The sequence below is a fragment of the Narcine bancroftii genome (assembly GCF_036971445.1).
Source record: "Narcine bancroftii isolate sNarBan1 chromosome 12 unlocalized genomic scaffold, sNarBan1.hap1 SUPER_12_unloc_1, whole genome shotgun sequence".
NCBI classification, from domain to species: Eukaryota; Metazoa; Chordata; class Chondrichthyes; order Torpediniformes; family Narcinidae; genus Narcine; species Narcine bancroftii.
Window position 1 is genome coordinate 174,450 of NW_027211807.1, and position 20,998 is coordinate 195,447.

Consider the following 20,998-nt stretch of genomic DNA (forward strand, 5'->3'; position numbering starts at 1 on the left):
ACAGGTTGACGTTGTATATTTGGATTTACAAGAAAACGTTTGATAAGATGCCACACAAGAGACTTATCAGTAAGTTAGAGGCAAGTGGGGTAGAGGGAAGTCTATTGGCATGGATCGAAAAGTGGTTTTCTGACAGGAGGCAGAGAGTCGGGATAAGTGGGATTTTTTCAGGTTGGCAGAGAGTGATAAGTGGGGTGCCGCAGGGATTGGTGCTAGGCTGTCTTGGGTAAACTTACACCTCTCATTTTGTTCGTTTTAGATTGGTCACAATGTTTGAGCTACCGAAAGAAAATAGACACACACACCGAGAGCAGTTCAGTTTATACAAATGTTTATTACTAATTCAAAAGTTGATTTCACACTACAATATGCAAGCCCTTCCCAACTATACTTATCAACGCTTGGACTGGTCCCAACTGCCGAAGCGAGGCAACGACTGCACACTTGTAGTAGGTTGTCAGGGCGCTGGTAGCAGCTTCTCCACCTCCCCCGACCGGGACGTTGCTCGGACTCTGGCTGTTCTTCCTTCTTGACAAGGGGTGTTCCCACTCCGAGGAGAGTCTAAACTTCAGCAGCAGGTCCACAGGCTTATATACCCCAAAAACAATTAATCATGCGCCTACTACTCCTTCTAACATTTGTCAGTCAAAATCAATGCTGAACATACTATCCTACAATTTAGAAGATTAATTATTATGGAACCAGGATGTTATGATTTCCTGGTTTATCTCGTAGATACAAAGACTTATTAAAATTTCTCGAGCAAGACATGTTGTGACCAATTCGTCAATTTCAGAGTGTCGCATTTGACAACTGCTTTCCCTGGGCCTCACAGTGGAATTCCATTTCAAAGTGTATCTTCAGATAAATCCCCATGGCTGAATTTAATTTCATCTGCTAGTTCTGAAAGTAAGGTGACCTGCATGTGGACCGGTGTCATCAGTTCCACATAAGCAAAAAGCATCTGGGCACATGGTTTCGGGCAGGAGCAAGGGGGAGACGGCGGCCCCGGCCTCGGTCGAGTGAGGCAGGCGGAGGCCCCGGTCCGGGCAGGGAGTGGGAGGCGGCGGCCCCAGTACGGGCACAGGGAGAGCAGCAGCGGCCCCGGCCCCGGTCCGGGCGAAGGGTAGACGGAGGCGGCCCCGATACGGGCAGGAGCAAGGGGGAGACGGCGGCCACGGCCTCGGTCGAGTGAGGCAGGCGGAGGCCCCTGTCCGGGCAGGGAGTGGGAGGCGGTGGCCCCAGTCCAGGCACAGGGTGAACTGCGGCGGCCTCGGCCCCGGTCCGGGCAGTATGGACCGACCTAGGAGGGGAGGCAGGCCCCTCCAGCCCGGGTAAGAAACCTGCATAGGAGAAGGCCACTCCGATATAAAACCTACGACCCAAGGACCTCGCTGCCACGTCCCAGCTTGCTTGGCCACGGCACACGAACCATGGGTGTAAAGGGTGGGGCCAGTACTGCGCGCACTGCACTCCACCTAAAAGCTCCTTTGCGCAGGCCCGAGGACAGGTCCACGTCCTCCCCCTCAACGTCCTCCCCCTCCACGTCCTCCCCCTCCACGTCCTCCCCCTCAAAAGATGCTCACAAACTCAAGCTAGCATGCTGGAACATCAGAACCATGCTAGACAAGACTGACAGCCACCGACCTGAACGTCGGTCTGCCCTCATTGCACATGAACTCCTCAGACTTGACATCGACATAGCCGCTCTCAGTGAAGTCCGCCTGGCAGATGTAGGCAGCCTCCAAGAACGCGGCGCGGGCTACACACTCTACTGGTCTGGCAAGCCTTCGGATGAACGACGCCTATCTGGTGTAGGCTTCATGGTCAAGAGCTTCATTGCCTCCAAACTCGAAAACCTTCCGACAGGCCTCTCGGACCGAATCATGTCCATGCGACTCCCACTTCAAAACAAGCGTCACATCACCCTCATCAGTGTCTATGCTCCAACCCTCCAGGCGGAACCAGCAGAAGAGAACAAGTTCTACACCGACCTGCGCAACCTCATCCAACGTACCCCTACAGCCGACAAGGTTGTCATCTTTGGCGACTTCAACGCTCGTGTCGGCAAAGACTCAGAAACCTGGCCAGGAATCCTGGGCAAGCATGGCGTCGGCAAGTGCAACGACAATGGGCGCCTCCTGTTGGAGCTCTGCGCAGAACAGCGGCTTGTCATTACAAACACCCTTTTTCAGCAGAGGGACAGCCTTAAGACCACCTGGATGCATCCCCGATCCAAACACTGGCACCTCCTGGACTACATCCTGGTGCGAGAAAGTGACAAACAAGATGTGCTCCACACCAGGGTCATGCCTAGCGCGGAATGCCACACTGACCACCGGCTGGTTCGCTGCAAGCTCAACCTTCACTTCAAGCCAAAGCCCAGGAACAATAAAGCCCCCAGAAAGAGGTTCAATGTTGGAAAACTGCAGTCAGACGAAGCGAGAGGAAACTTCCAGGCAAACCTCAAAGCAAAGCTCGACGTTGCAACCCGCCTCCCGGACCCGTCCCCTGAAACCCTCTGGGATCAGTTGAAGACTACCATATTGCAATCCACTGAAGAGGTACTGGGCTTCTCCTCCAGGAAAAACAAGGACTGGTTTGACGAAAACAGCCAGGAAATCCAGGAGCTGCTGGCAAAGAAGCGAGCTGCCCACCAAACTCACCTTACAAAGCCATCCTGTCCAGAGAAAAAACAAGCCTTCCGTCGCGCATGCAGCCATCTTCAGCGCAAACTCCGGGAGATCCAAAATGAGTGGTGGACTAGCCTCGCCAAACGAACACAGCTCAGCGCGGACATTGGCGACTTCAGGGGTTTCTACGAGGCTCTAAAGGCTGTGTACGGCCCCTCACCCCAAGTCCAAAGCCCGCTGCGCAGCTCAGACGGCAAAGTCCTCCTCAGCGACAAGATCTCCATCCTCAACCGATGGTCAGAACACTTCCAATCTCTTTTCAGTACCAACCGCTCAGTCCAAGATTCCGCCCTGCTCCAGCTCCCTCAACAGCCCCTAAGGCTAGAGCTGGATGAGGTTCCCACCCTGGATGAGACATATAAGGCAATCGAACAACTGAAAAGTGGCAAAGCAGCAGGTATGGATGGAATCCCCCCAGAAGTCTGGAAGGCTGGCGGCAAAACTCTGCATGCCAAACTGCATGAGTTTTTCAAGATTTGTTGGGACCAAGGTAAACTGCCTCAGGATCTTCGTGATGCCACCATCATCACCCTGTACAAAAACAAAGGCGAGAAATCAGACTGCTCAAACTACAGGGGAATCACGTTGCTCTCCATTGCAGGCAAAATCTTCGCTAGGATTCTACTAAATAGAATAATACCTAGTGTCGCCGAGAATATTCTCCCAGAATCACAGTGCGGCTTTCGCGCAAACAGAGGAACCACTGACATGGTCTTTGCCCTCAGACAGCTCCAAGAAAAGTGCAGAGAACAAAACAAAGGACTCTACATCACCTTTGTTGACCTCACCAAAGCCTTCGACACCATGAGCAGGAAAGGGCTTTGGCAAATACTAGAGCGCATCGGATGTCCCCCAAAGTTCCTCAACATGATTATCCAACTGCACGAAAACCAACAAGGTCGGGTCAGATACAGCAATGAGCTCTCTGAACCCTTCTCCATTAACAATGGCGTGAAGCAAGGCTGTGTTCTCGCACCAACCCTCTTTTCAATCTTCTTCAGCATGATGCTGAACCAAGCCATGAAAGACCCCAACAATGAAGACGCTGTTTACATCCGGTACCGCACGGATGGCAGTCTCTTCAATCTGAGGCGCCTGCAAGCTCACACCAAGACACAAGAGAAACTTGTCCGTGAACTACTCTTTGCAGATGATGCCGCTTTAGTTGCCCATTCAGAGCCAGCTCTTCAGTGCTTGACGTCCTGCTTTGCGGAAACTGCCAAAATGTTTGGCCTGGAAGTCAGCCTGAAGAAAACTGAGGTCCTCCATCAGCCAGCTCCCCACCATGACTACCAGCCCCCCCACATCTCCATCGGGCACACAAAACTCAAAACGGTCAACCAGTTTACCTATCTCGGCTGCACCATTTCATCAGATGCAAGGATCGACAATGAGATAGACAACAGACTCGCCAAGGCAAATAGCGCCTTTGGAAGACTACACAAAAGAGTCTGGAAAAACAACCAACTGAAAAACCTCACAAAGATAAGCGTATACAGAGCCGTTGTCATACCCACACTCCTGTTCGGCTCCGAATCATGGGTCCTCTACCGGCACCACCTACGGCTCCTAGAACGCTTCCACCAGCGTTGTCTCCGCTCCATCCTCAACATCCATTGGAGCGCTCACACCCCTAACGTCGAGGTACTCGAGATGGCAGAGGTCGACAGCATCGAGTCCACGCTGCTGAAGATCCAGCTGCGCTGGATGGGTCACGTCTCCAGAATGGAGGACCATCGCCTTCCCAAGATCGTATTATATGGCGAGCTCTCCACTGGCCACCGTGACAGAGGTGCACCAAAGAAAAGGTACAAGGACTGCCTAAAGAAATCTCTTGGTGCCTGCCACATTGACCACCGCCAGTGGGCTGATAACGCCTCAAACCGTGCATCTTGGCGCCTCACAGTTTGGCGGGCAGCAGCCTCCTTTGAAGAAGACCGCAGAGCCCACCTCACTGACAAAAGGCAAAGGAGGAAAAACCCAACACCCAACCCCAACCAACCAATTTTCCCTTGCAACCGCTGCAATCGTGTCTGCCTGTCCCGCATCGGACTGGTCAGCCACAAACGAGCCTGCAGCTGACGTGGACTTTTTACCCCCTCCATAAATCTTCGTCCGCGAAGCCAAGCCAAAGAAAAGAAACATAGGCCCACAACTGTTCATCATTTACATTGATGACTTGGAGGAGGGGACAAAATGTGGTGTAGCCAAGTTTGTGGATGACACCAAATTGAGTGGAAGAGCAAATTGTAATGAGGATGTGGAGAGTCTGCAGAGGGATATAGTTAAGCTGGATAAGTGGGGAAAGGTCTGGCAGATGAAGTACAATGTTAGTAAGTGTGAGGTTATCCACTTTGGCAAGAAAAATAAAAGAGCTGAATATTATTTAAAGGGTGAAAAACTACAGCATACTGTTGTGCAGAGGGACTTGGGAGTGCTTGTGCGTGATTCGCAAAAAGTTAGGTTGCAGGTGCAGCAGGTTATTAAGAAGGCAAATGGAATGTTGGCCTTCATTGCTAGAGGAATTAAAATCAGGAATAGGGAGGTAATATTGCAACTGTATAAAGTACTGGTGAGACTGCACTTGGAGTACTGTGTCCAGTTCTGGTCTCCATATTTGAGGAAGGATATACTGGCTTTGGAGACGGTCCAGAGGAGGTTTACTAGGTTGATCCCTTGGATGAAGTGGTTGACATGATGAAAGATTAAATCGTCTAGGATTGTATTGGCTCGAGTTCAGAAGAATGAGAGGAGATCTTATAGAAATATATAGAATTATGAAGGGTATGGATAGGATAGATGTAGGAAGGTTTTTTGAGCTGGCTAGGGAAACTAAAATGAGAGGACACAGTCTCAAGATTTGGGGAGTCGATTTAGGACAGAGATGAGGAAAAATAGTTTTTTCCCAGAAAGTAGTGAATGTTTGGAAGTGGTTGAGGCTGCTTCATTAAACATATTTAAAATTTGGTTAGATAAATTTTTACAGGATAGAGGAATTAGGGGTTATGGGGAGAAGGCAGGTCATAAATTAGATCAGCCATGATATTGAATGCTAGAGCAGGCTCGATGAGCCATTTTTGACCTACTCCTGTTCCTGCTTCCTATGTTCGTATGAAAAAAATAATAATATTGGTTAGTTTTTCTATGTATATTTGTGGGAAAAAATCAAAAATGAAATATTTTAAATTAGTTGTGTCAGTGAGTTTAGAGAGAAAGATCCAGAGAAAAGAGAGAGACATGGGATGGGGAGAGTGGTGGGTGGTTGTGGGTTGAGAGAAAGACACTTGATGGGGTGGGGAGAGAGTGATAGAAATTCTGAATACAGAGTTGAAATTGAGAGGACTAGATTTGTCGGGGGGTGGGGTGGGACAGAAACTTGGGAAATAAACTCAAGATAGAGTGGGAGAGAAAAAGGCCTGGGAAAGACTGAATGATCCAGGAGAGAAAGAGAGACCCAGGATAGTGAAAAAATAAAGTGACAAGGAGATAGGGACAATAAGAGAGAATACTTGGCATCCCAAGTGATGCAGGAACCCAGGTTAGAGAAATATGAAATAGAGTCTTGGGATAGAGAGAAACTGGGGAGATAGATCAACAGAGCTTGAATAGTGTAAGACTTGGGTTTGAGGAGAAGATCATAGAGGGATGGAGTGGATGCAGAAAATAGAGATTGAGGTTTAGGACAAAGAGAGGGTGATCAGATGGGGGGGTGGGGGGAAGAAAATGATCAAAGATGACATAGTGAGATAGAGACAAATCCAAGTTGGAGAGAAACCCGGCCTAGATAGTTGCAAGCAATGAAAAGATTTACTGATAACATGAATAGGTTGAGTTAATTGTATTAAAAAGAATATTTTTCCTAGATTACAATACATTTTTCATTCTTTTCCTTGAAAAATTCCTCAATTTTTTTTTTAAAGATTTGAATTTTATTGTTAGGAAGTTTTTATGGTAAAATAAAAAGCCAAGTGTATCTTTACAAAAACTATTGTGGAAGTATGATTTAGTATGTGTACAAATTCTGAATTTTCAAAATTGTTATAAGGTGGCCCAATTAAAGTTTATTAATAGAATATTTGATTTGGAAATTCTACTAGTGTGGGCAGATATTGAATTGAATTAATTCAAATTAATAAGAATAAGAGGGATCGATTTGTATATAAATGGACTTTGAAGTTGTTTCATAAATATAATTCATCAGTTTTAATTAATTTGATAGAAATATGGTATATGATAAATGAAGAGATAGTACCTATATGGGTAACGTTTCTATGAAGACATCTTTGTATCAGAGTAAACTTTTTCCTTTTAGAGTTAATAATCAATTTTTGAAAATATGGGATTAAAAATGAATTAAATTTGTACAGGATTGTTATGAAGCAGGTTATTTTATTACTTTTCAAAGAATGAAAGGAAAATATGAAATATCATTGAAATCTTTTTTTATTAACAAGTTAGAGCTTTGTTGATAGATCAATTTGGGAATACTATGAGGTTGCCTAGACAGACAAATTTTGAAATTTTAATTACGGGTGGTGGAAAAAAATTGTATCAGAAATGTATGCATTATTACAGAATAAAATGTTTAAGACAGATTTACAAAAATCTAGGTTAAAATGGGAAAGAGATTTAGGGACACAAATTAGGAGGATATGAGAAATTTGAGTAAAGATAGTATAACAAAAATAGTGAATGTAAGATTCATTGTAATGTTGTACACCTGAGACACAATTAACTTTCTATGGAAAAAGAAACATTTTTATATTCAACATGGTTTAGTGAAAAGTTAAAAAATTTTTAATGCAGTTTAAGGAACTTTTACAACATATATTTTTAAAGTTAATTTAACATTGGATCCATCATTATTTTTTCTACATAATACTAAAAAGATTTGTTTGGCATTAAGATTAAATAAATTTCAAATAGCATTTTTGAGATTAGCATTATTAGTTGCGAGAAATGTATTGTGATTTACTTAGAAAAACTTTATAGAGCTGAATTTACTTCAATGACATTCAGAACTGAGATCTTATATACCATTGGAAAAATAACATATAATTTACGAGATAATAATTTTTTTATCGAAAGTTTGGAGCCCTTATTTGGATTATATTGATTGGTTTAAAATTTTGAATACTTCTGCCTTGGTGTGATGAAATGCCTCAATCCACACGATTTATGTCATTATAATGTACCTCCATTTTTCTTTTTATATGGGGTAGTTAGGAAGGAGTTGGGGTGATTTAGGTAAGGGTATATAGAGGGGGAGGGTTTATTGCTATCAAATGTTACTTTAATTAACACACAAATTTTTTTTCCCCATGGTATATAAGATCTCAGTTCTGTATTTCATTTGTGTGCCGTGGCCAAGCAAGCTGGGTCGTGGCAGCAAGGTCCTTGGGTCGTAGGTTTTTTATCGGAAAACCCAATTAAACTTACCTAGGCCATGTCCACAGGTGATTTGTGACCAGGTATGGTCCGACCTAGGAGGGGAGGCAGGCCCCTCCAGCTTGGGTAAGAAACCTGCATAGAAGGCCACTCCGATATAAATCAGCATCATACTATAGCCTTATGAAAAGCTGTTGAGAATGCATCCATTAAAAAAACATATATTGTATGACTGTAAGTTTGCTTACAGTAATGATATAGATCCAAAATATTAGAAATCATTCCAGATTGCCATCTGTTGAAAATGGAAGAATGGTAAAAAATGTGTGTAGATAGTGTTACCAGATTAATTAATGTGAGATATAGTATAGTTAATTATAATTTTTTATATCAATTATATTATCCCTGAGAAATTGAGTTTAATGGACTTATTTTTTAGATGTAGATAACAGAAAGGTACTTTTGTACATTCAGTTTGGTCCTGTAAGCAAATTAAGTATTTTTGGGAAGAAGATATAAAATTTTTGAGAGATTTGTTCAAAATGGATCCCAAATTGTGTTTATTGAGTTATGTTAATGATACATTTGTAATTCACAAATGTCATATTTTGTCTTTTAAGATTAGGACTAGCAGTAGCAAGAAAGTGTATAGCTGTAACATGGAAGAATGAAGTACAATTAAGTTTGCGTAGATGCGTAATGATTTGCGTCTTGTTATTATTGAGAAAATAAATAACAATATAAGGAATAACTTTTATTTCTTTAATGATATGTGGGGTTTATATTTGAAATATAAGTTGATAGAAATTAAATAAATGTGAAGTTGGCACAGCAATCGGAATATTCAATACTTTTTTTTATAAGGCCGTGGGGAAGGGGTGTTGGGCATCTTTTGGGGGGGGGATTTTTTGTGTAGTAAGTGGGGAGGGGATGTAGTTCATAGTTTATTTTTTTTATATATGTATTTGATTTTTTAATGTAATTTAAAAATATTAAATATTTTTTAAATGGAGGGAGAACCACAGGTTCCAGTTAAAATTCTTAGTTACTGGGGCTGCTCAGTCATTGGGAAATGTTTTAACTGTGGATCAAAGAACTTTGATTAAAGGTGTTGGAGGTGAGGTAGAGTCAATGTCGTTTCAATATGCCTTTAATTGAGAGAGGAAAGAATATTTTAGCTTTTATAACTCCATGTGGTTTATACAAGTATAATGTGTTACCTTTTGGCATGAAAAATGCCCCTGCCACATTCCAGAAGATGATTAATTTGGTTATCCAAGGGTTAACTCATAGGGATGCTTATATTGATGACTTGGTCACAAAGAGTGATACATGGGGAAGAATATCTAAGGCAATTGGACAAATTGTTTGCAAGATTATCCAAAGCAAACTTTACTGTTAATTTAGCAAAGAGTCAATTTGAAAGTGCCGCAGTAACATATTTGGGTTATTTAGTTGGCCATGGCAAAGCTAAGGTGAATGCAGTTTCTGAGTCTCCTACACCCAATGGCAAATAATGATATATATAGTGTTATTAATTATGCAAGGACTCTGCACGCTGATCCTCCTAGGCCTTGACTTTCAGAGTCAGTTTAGGAGCATGATTATGGCGTTCGGAGGCCCCAACCACCATTGACAGGTTGGATTGTGACCAGGTATGGTCCAACCTAGGAAGGGAGGCAGGCCCCTCCAGCCCGGGTGAGAAACCTGCATAGGAGAAGGCCACTCCGATATAAAACCTATGACCCAAGGACCTCGCTGCCACATCCCAGCTTGCTTGGCCAAGGCACACGAACCATGGGTGTAAAGGTTGGGACCAGTACGGTGCACACTGCACTCCACCTAAAAGCTCATTTGCGCAGTCCCGAGGACAGGTCCATGTCCTCCCCCTCCACGTCTTCCCCCTCCATGTCTTCCCCCTCAAAAGATGCTCACAAACTCAAGCTAGCATACTGGAACATCAGAACTATGCTAGACAAGCCTGTATGTTGGTCTGCCCTCATCGCACATGAACTCCTCAGACTTGACATCGACATAGCCGCTCTCAGTGAAGTCCGCCTTGCAGATGTAAGCAGCCTCCAAGAACGCAGCGCCGACTACACACTCTACTCGTCTGGCAAGCCTATGGATGAACAATGCCTATCTGGTATAGGCTTCATGGTCAAAAACTCCATTGCCTCCAAACTCGAAAACCTCCCAACAGGCCACTTGGACCGGATCATGTCCATGCGACTCCCCCTTCAAAACAAGTGTCGCATCACCCTCATCAGTGTCTATGCTCCAACCCTCCAGGCGGAACCAGCAGAAAAGGACAAGTTCTACAATGATCTGCACAACCTCATTCAACGCACCCCTACAGTCGACAAGGTTGTCATCCTTGGCGACTTCAACGCTCGCGACGGCAAAGACTCAGAAACCTGGCCAGGAATCCTGGGCAAGCATGGTGTCGGCAAGTGCAATGACAACGGGCACCTCCTGTTGCAGCTCTGTGCAGAACAGCGGCTTGTCAATACAAACACCCTTTTTCAGCAGAGGGACAGCCTGACGACTACCATGATGCATCCCCGATCCAAAAACTGGCACCTCCTGGACTACGTCCTGGTGGAAGAAAGAGACAAGCAAGATGTGCTCCACACCAGGGTCATGCCCAGCGCGGAATGCCACACTGGTTCGCTGCAAACTCAACCTTCACTTCAAGCCAAAGTCCAGGAACAGTAAAGCCCCCAGAAAGAGGTTCAATGTTGAAACTTGCAGTCAGACGAAGTGAGAGCAAACTTCCAGGCAAACCTCAAAGCAAAGCTCGAGGATGCAATCCGCCTCACGGACTCGTCCCCTGAAACCCTCTGGGATCTGCTGAAGACTGCCAATCTGCAATCCACTGAAGAGGTACTGGGCTTCTCCTCCAGGGAAAAAAAGGACTGGTTCGACAAAAACAACCAGGAAATCCAGGAGCTGCTGGCAAAGAAGCGAGTTGCCCACCATGCTCACCTTGCAAAGCCGTCCTGGCCAGAGAAGAAATGAGCCTTCCGTCGCGCATGCAGCCATCTTCAGCGCAAACTCCGGGAGATCCAAAATGAGTGGTGGACTAGCTTTGCCAAACGAACCTAGCTCAGCACGGACATTGGCGACTTCAGGGGTTTTTACGAGGCTCTAAAGGCTGTGTACGGCTCCTCACCCCAAGTCCAAAGCCCGCTGCGCAGCTCAGACGGCAAATCCTCCTCAGCGACAAGATCTCCATCCTCAACCAATGGTCAGAACACTTCTAATCTCTTCAGTGCCATCCGCTCAATCCAAGAATCTGCCCTGCTCCAGCTCCCTCAACAGCCCTTAAGGCTAGAGCTGGATGAGGTCCTCACCCGGGAAGAGACATATAAGGCAATTGAACAACTGAAAAGTGGCAAAGCAGCAGGTATGGATGGAATCCCCCCCCCCCCCCCCCAGAGGACTGGAAGGCTGGCGGCAAAACTCTGCATGCCAAACTGCATGAGTTTTTCAAGCTCTGCTGGGACCAAGGAAAGCTGCCTCAGGACCTTCGTGATGCCATCATCATCACCCTGTACAAAAACAAAGGCGAAAAATCAGACTGCTCAAACTACAGGGGAATCACGCTGCTCTCCATTGCAAGCAAAATCTTTGCTAGGATTCTACTAAATAGAATAATACCTAGTGTCACCGAAAATGTTCTCCCAGCATCACAGTGTGGCTTTCGCGCAAACAGAGGAACTACTGACATGGTCTTTGCCCTCAAACAGCTCCAAGAAAAGTGCAGAGAACAAAAGAAAGGACTCTACATCACTTTTGTTGACCTCACCAAAGCCTTCGACACCGTGATTAGGAAAGGGCTTTGGCAAATACTAGAGCGCCTCGCATGGCCCCCAACTGCACGGAAACCAACAAGGTCGGATCAGATACAGCAATGAGCTCTCCGAACCCTTCTCTGTTAACAACAGCGTGAAGCAAGGCTGCGTTCTTGCACAAACCCTCCTTTCAATCTTCTTCAGCATGATGCTGAAACAACCCATGAAAGAGCTCAACAATGAAGACGCTGTTTACATCCGGTACCGCATGGATGGCAGTCTCTTCGATCTGAGGCGCCTGCAAGCTCACACCAAGACACAAGAGCAACTTGTCCATGAACTATTCTTTGCTGTCGATGCCGCTTTAGTTGCCCATTCAGAGCCAGCTCTTCAGCGCTTGACATCCTCTTTTGCGGAAACTGCCCAAATGTTTGGCCTGGAACTCAGCCTGAAGAAAACTGAGGTCCTCCATCAGCCAGCTCCCCTCCATGACTACCAACCCCCCCACATCTCCATCGGGCACACAAAACTCAAAACGGTCAAAACGATAGTTTACCTATCTCGGCTGCACCATTTAATTGGATGCAAGAATCGACAACGTGATAGACAACAGACTTGCCAAGGCAAATAGCACATTCGGATGCAAGGATCGACAACGAGATAGACAACAGACTTGCCAAGGCAAATAGCACATTTGGAAGACTACACAAAAGAGTCTGGAAAAACAATAAACTGAAAAACCTCACAAATATTAGTATATACAGAGCCATTGTCATACCCACACTCCTGTTCGGCTCCGAATAATGGGTCCTCTACCGGCATCACCTATGTCTCCGCTCCATCCTTAACATTCATTGGAGCGACTTCATTTCCAACATCGAAGTACTCGAGATGGCAGAGGCCGACAGCATCGAATCCACGCTGCTGAAGATCAAACTGCACTGGGTAGGTCACATCTCCGGAATGGAATACCATCGCCTTCCCAAGATCGTGTTATATGGCGAGCTCTCCACTGGCCACCGAGACAGAGGTGCACCAAAGAAGAGGTACAAGGACTCCCTAAAGAAATGTCTTGGTGTCTACCACATTGACCACCGCCAGTGGGCTGATATCGCCTCAAACTGTGCATCTTGGCGCCTCAGCATTCTCAGGAGATGGCAATATAAAATGAAAGTTTTACACCTACCAGGCTCTTGAGCATCCCTGTGCTGTCTTCCCATAAATTAACCAAGGACCACCAAAGGATCCGTTTGCATTTTTGAAACATCACTTTTTTCGCTACGCTAACTAATAGATCCAATTATATTATCTCTTTTTTTTCTTCACATTGTGATAATTTAATGCAGTTGGTGCATCTTGCAGATTTGTTTGGCTGCAGCAAGCAAGAATTTTGGTGTATCTGTATGTTGTACTTTAGTATATGACAAACTTTCATTTTATATTGCCATCTCCTGAGAATGCTGAGCAGACTTGCTGACTCAGTGAATCTGCAAGGTTGGCTGGCTGCCACCTTGATCCTGCTTGATCTCCTACCATAGTTGTTACATGATCCTGACTTGTGAACAGTTTGGGTTACAAATAGAGACCTCCTGTATTCAAGGCAGTCCTGGCTCAGAATGTGTGATGCATGCGTATTAGTGACAGGATTTAACTTGTATGAAAGAACTAAAATAGAAAAACATTGAAATTCTACAAGAAAACTAAAGAAAATTTTCAGATGTTACAATTCCTTCTCTGACTTGAAGTGCTTAACCCACTGAGTTTCTCCAGTTTCTTGGAGAATAATATTTGAAGAAGAAACAAATTTTTAATGTATTTTCAGAAAAATATAAGCTGATTTGTCAGGACTGAAATGGAATTATTTTAATTTCCACTCCATATTCTTTCTTCTGGTAAAATTGATTCTATTATTGCTTAAATTGTTACCAGAGGAAGCTCTTTGTCCTAATGCCTAACATTCTTTCAACTTCAGAATTTTTATAAATGAGAAATTCATAAATTGTGGAAATTGTTCCATTTATTTTGCCAATTTCAATACGTGTTTCAGTCTTTTAAATTGTTTTTATCAGTTCCTTTAATCTCACATTGCGAATATTCTACTAGATTCTTGACCTTCTTAAAGATGTACCATGTAGCAGCCTGGTTCTTTCATAACTTCAGAAATTTTATATTCCATTGGATCTTAGCATGCTTGATTAGAAAAAGTACATGATGAAAATCATTAATATGAGAACTCTTTGGATGCAATGCACTTTTTATTTTGAGTGGGTGCTAAAACACAGATTATTACAAAAAAGGAAAAAGAGAGATGGGAAGTGTTCCAAGAATTTCAGGATGGATTATGGAACAGGTGGTAAATGCAAAATTAAGAGCACCAACCTCCTCACTCCCCACTATCTTGTAGAAGACTTTAAAAAGTTGAGATACTGTACCCCACCTGACTGTTTACCCGACTGGGATTTTGTTTTGTTTGCCTGGGCATCTTCCAATGATTCAGGAATTGTTGGATGATCTACTGTTGAATTCAAAGTAAATCCTGGACTTCAGTGCATGCTGCACATTGATGGAATGCCTCTAGGATTCTGCTACAGGTTATATCTTGCCCAAAACCTATTTGTTTTTTGTTTCCTGGAGATTGTCAGGCAAAGCAATAAAAGGCAAGAAGAAAAAAAAATTTTTTCAATTTATACTTTTGTGATATAATTATAATTTTATTTATTTCAATGTTAATAGCTTTTAAATGAGTAATTATTTTAAAAAATTTTTCACCTTGTATAGCTAACTCTGTCCGAAGATTGCCAGAGATATTTTGAGGGCAGTTTCTATTTACAGTGGAGTCTGAAGTTCTATTGCTGTCTAGTTCATGCCACTGGACTCTAGGTTGCAAAGAAACAAGGTGATGGGTTCTCTCTGTGTGAATGAGGCATATATGGGCATGGGAACAACTGGATTGATTTGATTTGGCCCAATCTGTAAACTCTGTCATGCTTGTTATTTTGACAAAATGGCATGTATACACTTTGCAACCTAACTGAATGTCAGATTTGCTTATGTTCATGTGTTGGAAACTTCCAGACTTTATTTAGACTATTGAATTTAATTTCTGGTTTAACTATAACTTTGCAGGTGATAAATGCAATGAACAAAGGTGTTAAGTGAAACCTTTGAATTCTATCCATAATTATGCTATATAAAGAAATCTCTGCATTTGATTACGTTATCAGTTGTTGGAGTGTTATTTTCATTTTGATATTTAAATTATGGATTTGTCAACACTGTTATTTCCCTGCAAATGACATCTTTGCTCTCAAGACATAGATAAGGTAAGTAGATAGCAGCATCTTTCTCCCCAAAGTGGGAGTGGCAAACACCAGAAGACATCTGTACAGTGAAAGGGAGGAAGGTTTAGGGAAGAATCAGGAATGTTTTTTTTTACAGCGTAGTGGGGACCTGGGATATATTGGATGAAATAAAATGGAGGGTTATGAGGTAGGAAAGGTTCAGTTTTTGTGTGTATATTTTGGCACAATATCGTGGACCAAAGAATTTTTTTCTGTGGGCGAGCAGTAGATGGCAGCGCGATTCGGATGGGTGAGTTGGTGTGGAGCTTGTGAGAGACAACATCACGAATCAGGCAGATGAGGGAAGGGGGGTCGGGAGATGCCAGTGCGAATCAGGCAGTTGAGGGGAGGGTGGTCATGAGAGATAACAGCATGACTTGGGCGGGAAGGCGAGCGGCCAGAGCGATGGCAACGTGACTCAAGCAGGTGAGGAGAGGGGAGATCGTATCATCCACAGGGGTAATATTTTTCTCCCCTTTTTCCTAAAAAATGTGGAGGTTGCATTATACACAGAATGCATTATACATGAATATTTACGGCTAACAGCTAACTTGGTAAAGGTCATGATTTGAATTGTGGTAAATCCTTGTCTTTCAGATTTAACAATCTCTGAGCCATAGGGTAAATTGTTTTCTAATGGGAAGCTTTAATACTTTATACCATGATATATGATTGTGCTACAAATATGAATGGATATGACGGAGAGCTTGATGCCAGTGTTTAAATACTTGTTACTTTCACATTTCTCATTTTATTTTTGGGATATTTAAAAAAAAAATCAATTCTTTGTATTCTAAAAGTAGTAGTTTAGCCTCAAAAGCAACCACCAGTATTTTAGTTTACTACATTTGTAGAAGCTTTCTTTCTTTCAATATTTTAGCATTGAAATTTCACTTCCAAAAATACAGTACATATGGATATATGTTAAAATTCAAAAAGATACATTAAACTTAAATCATATCATTTCATCCAAAGTACCCCACATTTTAATAAAACAGATTATATTTTGTTGATATTATATTATTTTATTTTATTATAAAAAAGATCTGAATTCTCAACAAAGAAAAAGGCTGTTTGACCAAAAAAAATTATACAGTGGTATAATTCACTATCCAAACAAATGCTCTTTACCCATTTTAAAAAAACAAATACTGTAATACATATAGATTTGAAACATTTATATCAGTTGTTCTAACCTTTTTCTTTCCACTCACATCACATTTTAGTATTCCCTAGCCATAGGTGCTCTGTGATTAGTAAGGGATTGCTTAAGGTATTATGTGGATGGAAAAAAAAGTTTGGAAACCGCTGTTTTAATCATACCTAATTTGACTCGTTATGTGCGTGGTTTCATAACTCCAAAAGAAATGAGCCAATTACAATTTTTCACAAGCCAAATATTTCAGTAACAAATGGATCTAGAGCAATGATTCTCACCTTCCCTTCCCACTCACATCCCACATTAAGCAATCCCTTACTAATCACAGCAGTGATGGCATAGGGATTACTTAAAAGTGATATGTAAGTGGAAAGAAAAAGGTTGAGAACCACTGATTTAATCATTTGTTATTCTTGCCCAACTGAAATGCTGTCGAGCAGCATATAAACCCTGCATGAACAAAATATTTGGCAAGCTCAGAAAAAGTTGAGAAGCAAGAACCATTGCAGGTATTACTCCCCCCCACTCTCTCCCCCCCTTTTCCCCCCTCCCCCTCTCTCCTCCCCCCTTTCTCCACCCTCTCTCCCCCCCCTCTCCCCCCCACCCAGTGAATTGGCCCTGCTTGTATCACCATGTGGAGGGACAGCCATGGGGAAATAGCGTCTTCAGAGGTTTCTGACTCCAGCATCTCTTCCAGCCGCACTCTGGGCAGTGATTATGATGTCACAATGCACCAGGTGACTGAGCTCCTGCTGCCCTTATAGGGATGCAGTGAATTAGAATAAAAACAGTCGTTAATGACCCTCAACGTGGTGGATGTGTTTCTCCCACTGCTCACATTGGTGACCCCGATGAGCACAGATGTTTTCCTCGACTCAAAACACAATGGATTCTGCAGAGGTTAATGCTGTCTCCATCAAGCTTCCCCCTCTTTGGACCCACTGACCAAGAATGTGATTCAGGCAGGCGGAAGCACAATTTTAACTCCACAACATTTCCTCAGATGCCACGATGTTCTATCATGTCATGAGTGCTCTTGACAAAGATACGGCAGTGAGGGTAGACAACATCATTCGCCACTATCCAGCTATGGGCAAATACACTGCTCTCAAAGACCTGCTGCTTGGAACTTTTGGGCTAACTCCCCACAAAGGGCTTCCAGGCTCCTTCACCTTGAGGGGCTTGGAGACCATAGTCCGTTGGCGCTGATGGACAGAATGCTGGCCCTGGCGGAAGACCACAAGCTTTGTTTTCTCTTCCGCCAGATAATCCTGGAACAGATGCTGGAGGACATCTAGCTGCTCCGCACAGATGGACCTCGAACCCGAGGAGATCACGAGCCCATGTAGATGCCCTCTGGCACACGAAGAGAGAGAACGTGGCAGCCCTCAACCAGGTGGCACATCCAGGAGCCAGCTGACTGCAAACCACTCCCAAGACCAAGCTAGAGGATAGTCAGTCGACCAGGTATTTCTACCACCAGCGCCGGGGAGCGCAAATCCGTAAGCGCCACCAGTCTGCGGGTTTCAGGAAACGACCAGGCCTTCATTGATGGCTGCGACACCTGGCCGCAGAAACAGCTTCCTTCCTGTGATGGAGAGATCCACCGGCTGCCGATCCTAGCTGACACAGTGGCTGAGCTCAGCATCCTTCCACTCAATCCAATCTCGAGGTCCAACCCTGTGGGTAGCCAATGGCTCCACCATCAAGACCTATGGCACCCGAAGGGCACAGATCCAGATTGGGAAGGAGAAGTTCCACTGGAGGTTCATTCTAGCCTCCATGGTTACCATGCTGTTAAGGGGCCAACTTTCTTAGAGCTCACAGCCTACTGGTTGACATGAAGGTCAAAAAGCTGGTCAACACCTGAAGCAACCCTCCCTACACTAATCCATTGCCCTACACTGATCCGTGACTCCCTACAGTGAACCGTATCTCCCTACACTTAACCGAATATCCCTACACTGAACCGAGTCTCCCTACACTACACCGACCCTCCCTATAATGATCTATCGCCCTACACTGATATGTCTCTTCCTAGAGAGATCCGTGTCTCCCTACAATGATCCAAGTCTCCCTACACTGAACCAAGCCTTTCTACATTGAACTTTGTCTCCCTACACCGAACGGAGTCTCCCTACACTGACTCATGTCTATCTACAATGATACGAGTCTCTCTTCTTGAACAATATAAGTGTGCTGTCGCTCCCTTGCAGTCACTCCAGTGCATCGCTTCTCCTTCACAGTGATGCCAGTGATAAGCCTCCCCTCACAATTACACCAGTGCAGTTCTCCCTTGCAATAATGCCAGTGCAGAAATTATCTCCCACAGCGGGCTTCACTCCAGCGGTAAAGGCAACAGTGTGGATGGTTGTGGAATGGTTTGTGTGGCATGGGTTGAAGAAGGAGGAGGCGGAACTGGGCAGGAACTGTACCAGATGTCAGACCTCGAAGGTCCAGCGACACACGCGAGGTCCCATTCAGAACTATCTGGCGGTTCGCAGATTCCAACACATCCATGTTGATGTCATTGAGTCCCTGCTGATGTCCAAGGAGACTTGTTACATCCTCACAATGGTAGATCGGGCCACAAGGTGACTGGTGTTCTTCATGATTAAGGAAGCCTCCACAGAGATGTGTGCCAGGTGTCTGGTCTGCCAATTGATCGCGGGTTTTGGAGTTCTGGCGCACATCACTAGTGACAGAAGGGCGCAGTTCACATCTGCCCTGTGGACTTAGATGGCGAAGCTTCTGGGGGTCAAGCTCCACCACACCACAGCATACCACCCACAGTTCAATGGGTTGGGGGAGAGGTTCCACAGGCACCTGAAGACATCATTTATGGCCAGGCTCTCTGGACCAGACTGGGTGGGTGAACTACTCTGGGTCCTCCTCAGGATTAGGATGGCAGCCAAGGAGGACCTGCAGGCTTTAGCAGCAGAGATGGGGCATTGCTTTCCCTGCCGGGTGAGTGTTTCGGCTCAGACCCTGACACCACAGCCACCGACAAAAATCTTTGGCAGACATATGCTCCTAGCACGCCACGGCACCCAACCGTTTCATCTTCCCAAAGAGCTCGATTTGGCCCAGTTCGTTTTTGTACAGAGAGGACCTCAAGGTTGACCGTACGAGGGGCCACTACAGCGACCGTATGAGGGGCCATACAAAGTGTTGAACTTGTCTGGCGGAACTTTCACCCTGTATGTTGGGGAAAGAGAGGAACCTTTTACAGTGGGCAGCCTGAACACAGCCCATCTGGACATCACAGCCGGTGCAGATGACCGCGCCCAAGCACTGGGGCCAGCCCCCAAAGTGACAGGACGTGTAGCCAGTTCTGGTGGGGGGGTTGTGGCGTGGTGCACATCCTTATGGTGAACCTGTCCCACTTGTATCGCCATCTGGTGGGGCAGCCATGGGGAAATGGCATCATCAGAGGTTTCTCTCTGACTCCAGCGTCACTTCCATTGCACACCCTGGGCAGTGATTATGATGTCACAATGTACCAGATGACTGAGCTCCTGCTGCCCTTATAGGGGTGTGCTGAATGTGAATAAAAAACAGTCGTTAATGACCCTCAATGTGGTGGCTGTGTTTCTCCCACTGCTCACCCCATCACGTTCCTGTTTTAGTATAATAGGATTATCACTGTAAGGGAAATCAAAGGGTCACAGTTTACATTTTATATTTCAAATAAGCACAATCATAACAAGTCACTGCCCAGCAACAATTAGATACATTGGAAGAACTTGGCTTGTCACCGACTGTTCCAGTTACTATACTTTTGCAAAGACATGATTTTGCAAGGGAGAACCATTCGGACTGTTGAAGAGAAAACAGCATTTTGTAGCCAGCCATTTTGTGGAATTTAGAGCAAAGTATACTTTGAATGACTGGGCCTTTTTGGTGGATTGACCTGTACCAGGAAGGTCTTTTAGGAAGCAAAGTGCTTCATTTTGATTTGTGATCAATAGTGAAGGGCACTTGTGCCAGGTGTTTGGAAGCTTCTTGAAGGCCACCCAGTTCATGAGTTTATAGCAGCCACAACTCCAGTCTTCCCATCAGTTCATCATTAATTCTGGGAATCAAATTTCAAAGGCCTATGCTTCAACACTGAATTTAAAAGACTGAACTTTGAAGTAACTTTCTAGATTTTGGAGAAACTCAACTGGTCAAAGAGAAGCAAAGATAAAGATATATAATCAACATTTTGAGCTTGAGGCCTTGATCAAGGAATAAAATGTCAGCAGATGCCTAAACATAGGGGAGGAGCATGGTTCCAAAGGAAATGTGGATAAGGCAGAGAGGACACACCAAAAAACAGGAGGAGGGGGTTTGCCTCTGAATAGAGAGGAAAGAGGTGGAGAGGGAAGAGGTGAATAGTGGAGGGAAAGAGAGGGAAAATAGAAAGTAGGCTAGCAGAAGCTGGAGAAATCTAGACAACAGCTCTCTGACACTTCCACTGGACGCCTCCATGGCACACTAATTCACTGTCTACATCAGCATCCTCAGCCTATGGTCATCTCCCTTCCATGGGCTCCAATCTCATTGTTTCCCAACCCCACAGTTAGTATTGTGTCCAGTTCTGGTCTCCAATTTTGAGGAAGGACATACTAGCTATAG

General features: G+C 44.5%; 1 protein-coding gene across 6 annotated transcripts in view; it reads left to right on the forward strand.

Moving 5' to 3' along the window:
- LOC138750121 (WAS/WASL-interacting protein family member 2-like) overlaps positions 1–20,998 on the forward strand; it is a 114,232-nt gene that overhangs the window by 31,809 nt on the left and 61,425 nt on the right. Inside the window, exon 1 of one of the 6 annotated variants that reach the window (XM_069912257.1) lies at positions 17,188–17,845. The exons of the other annotated variants lie outside the window; for them this stretch is intronic. The gene's annotated coding sequence lies outside the window, so the exon portion shown is untranslated. Of the gene's footprint in view, positions 1–17,187; positions 17,846–20,998 lie in introns of those variants that run through there. 6 annotated transcript variants of the gene reach the window in all.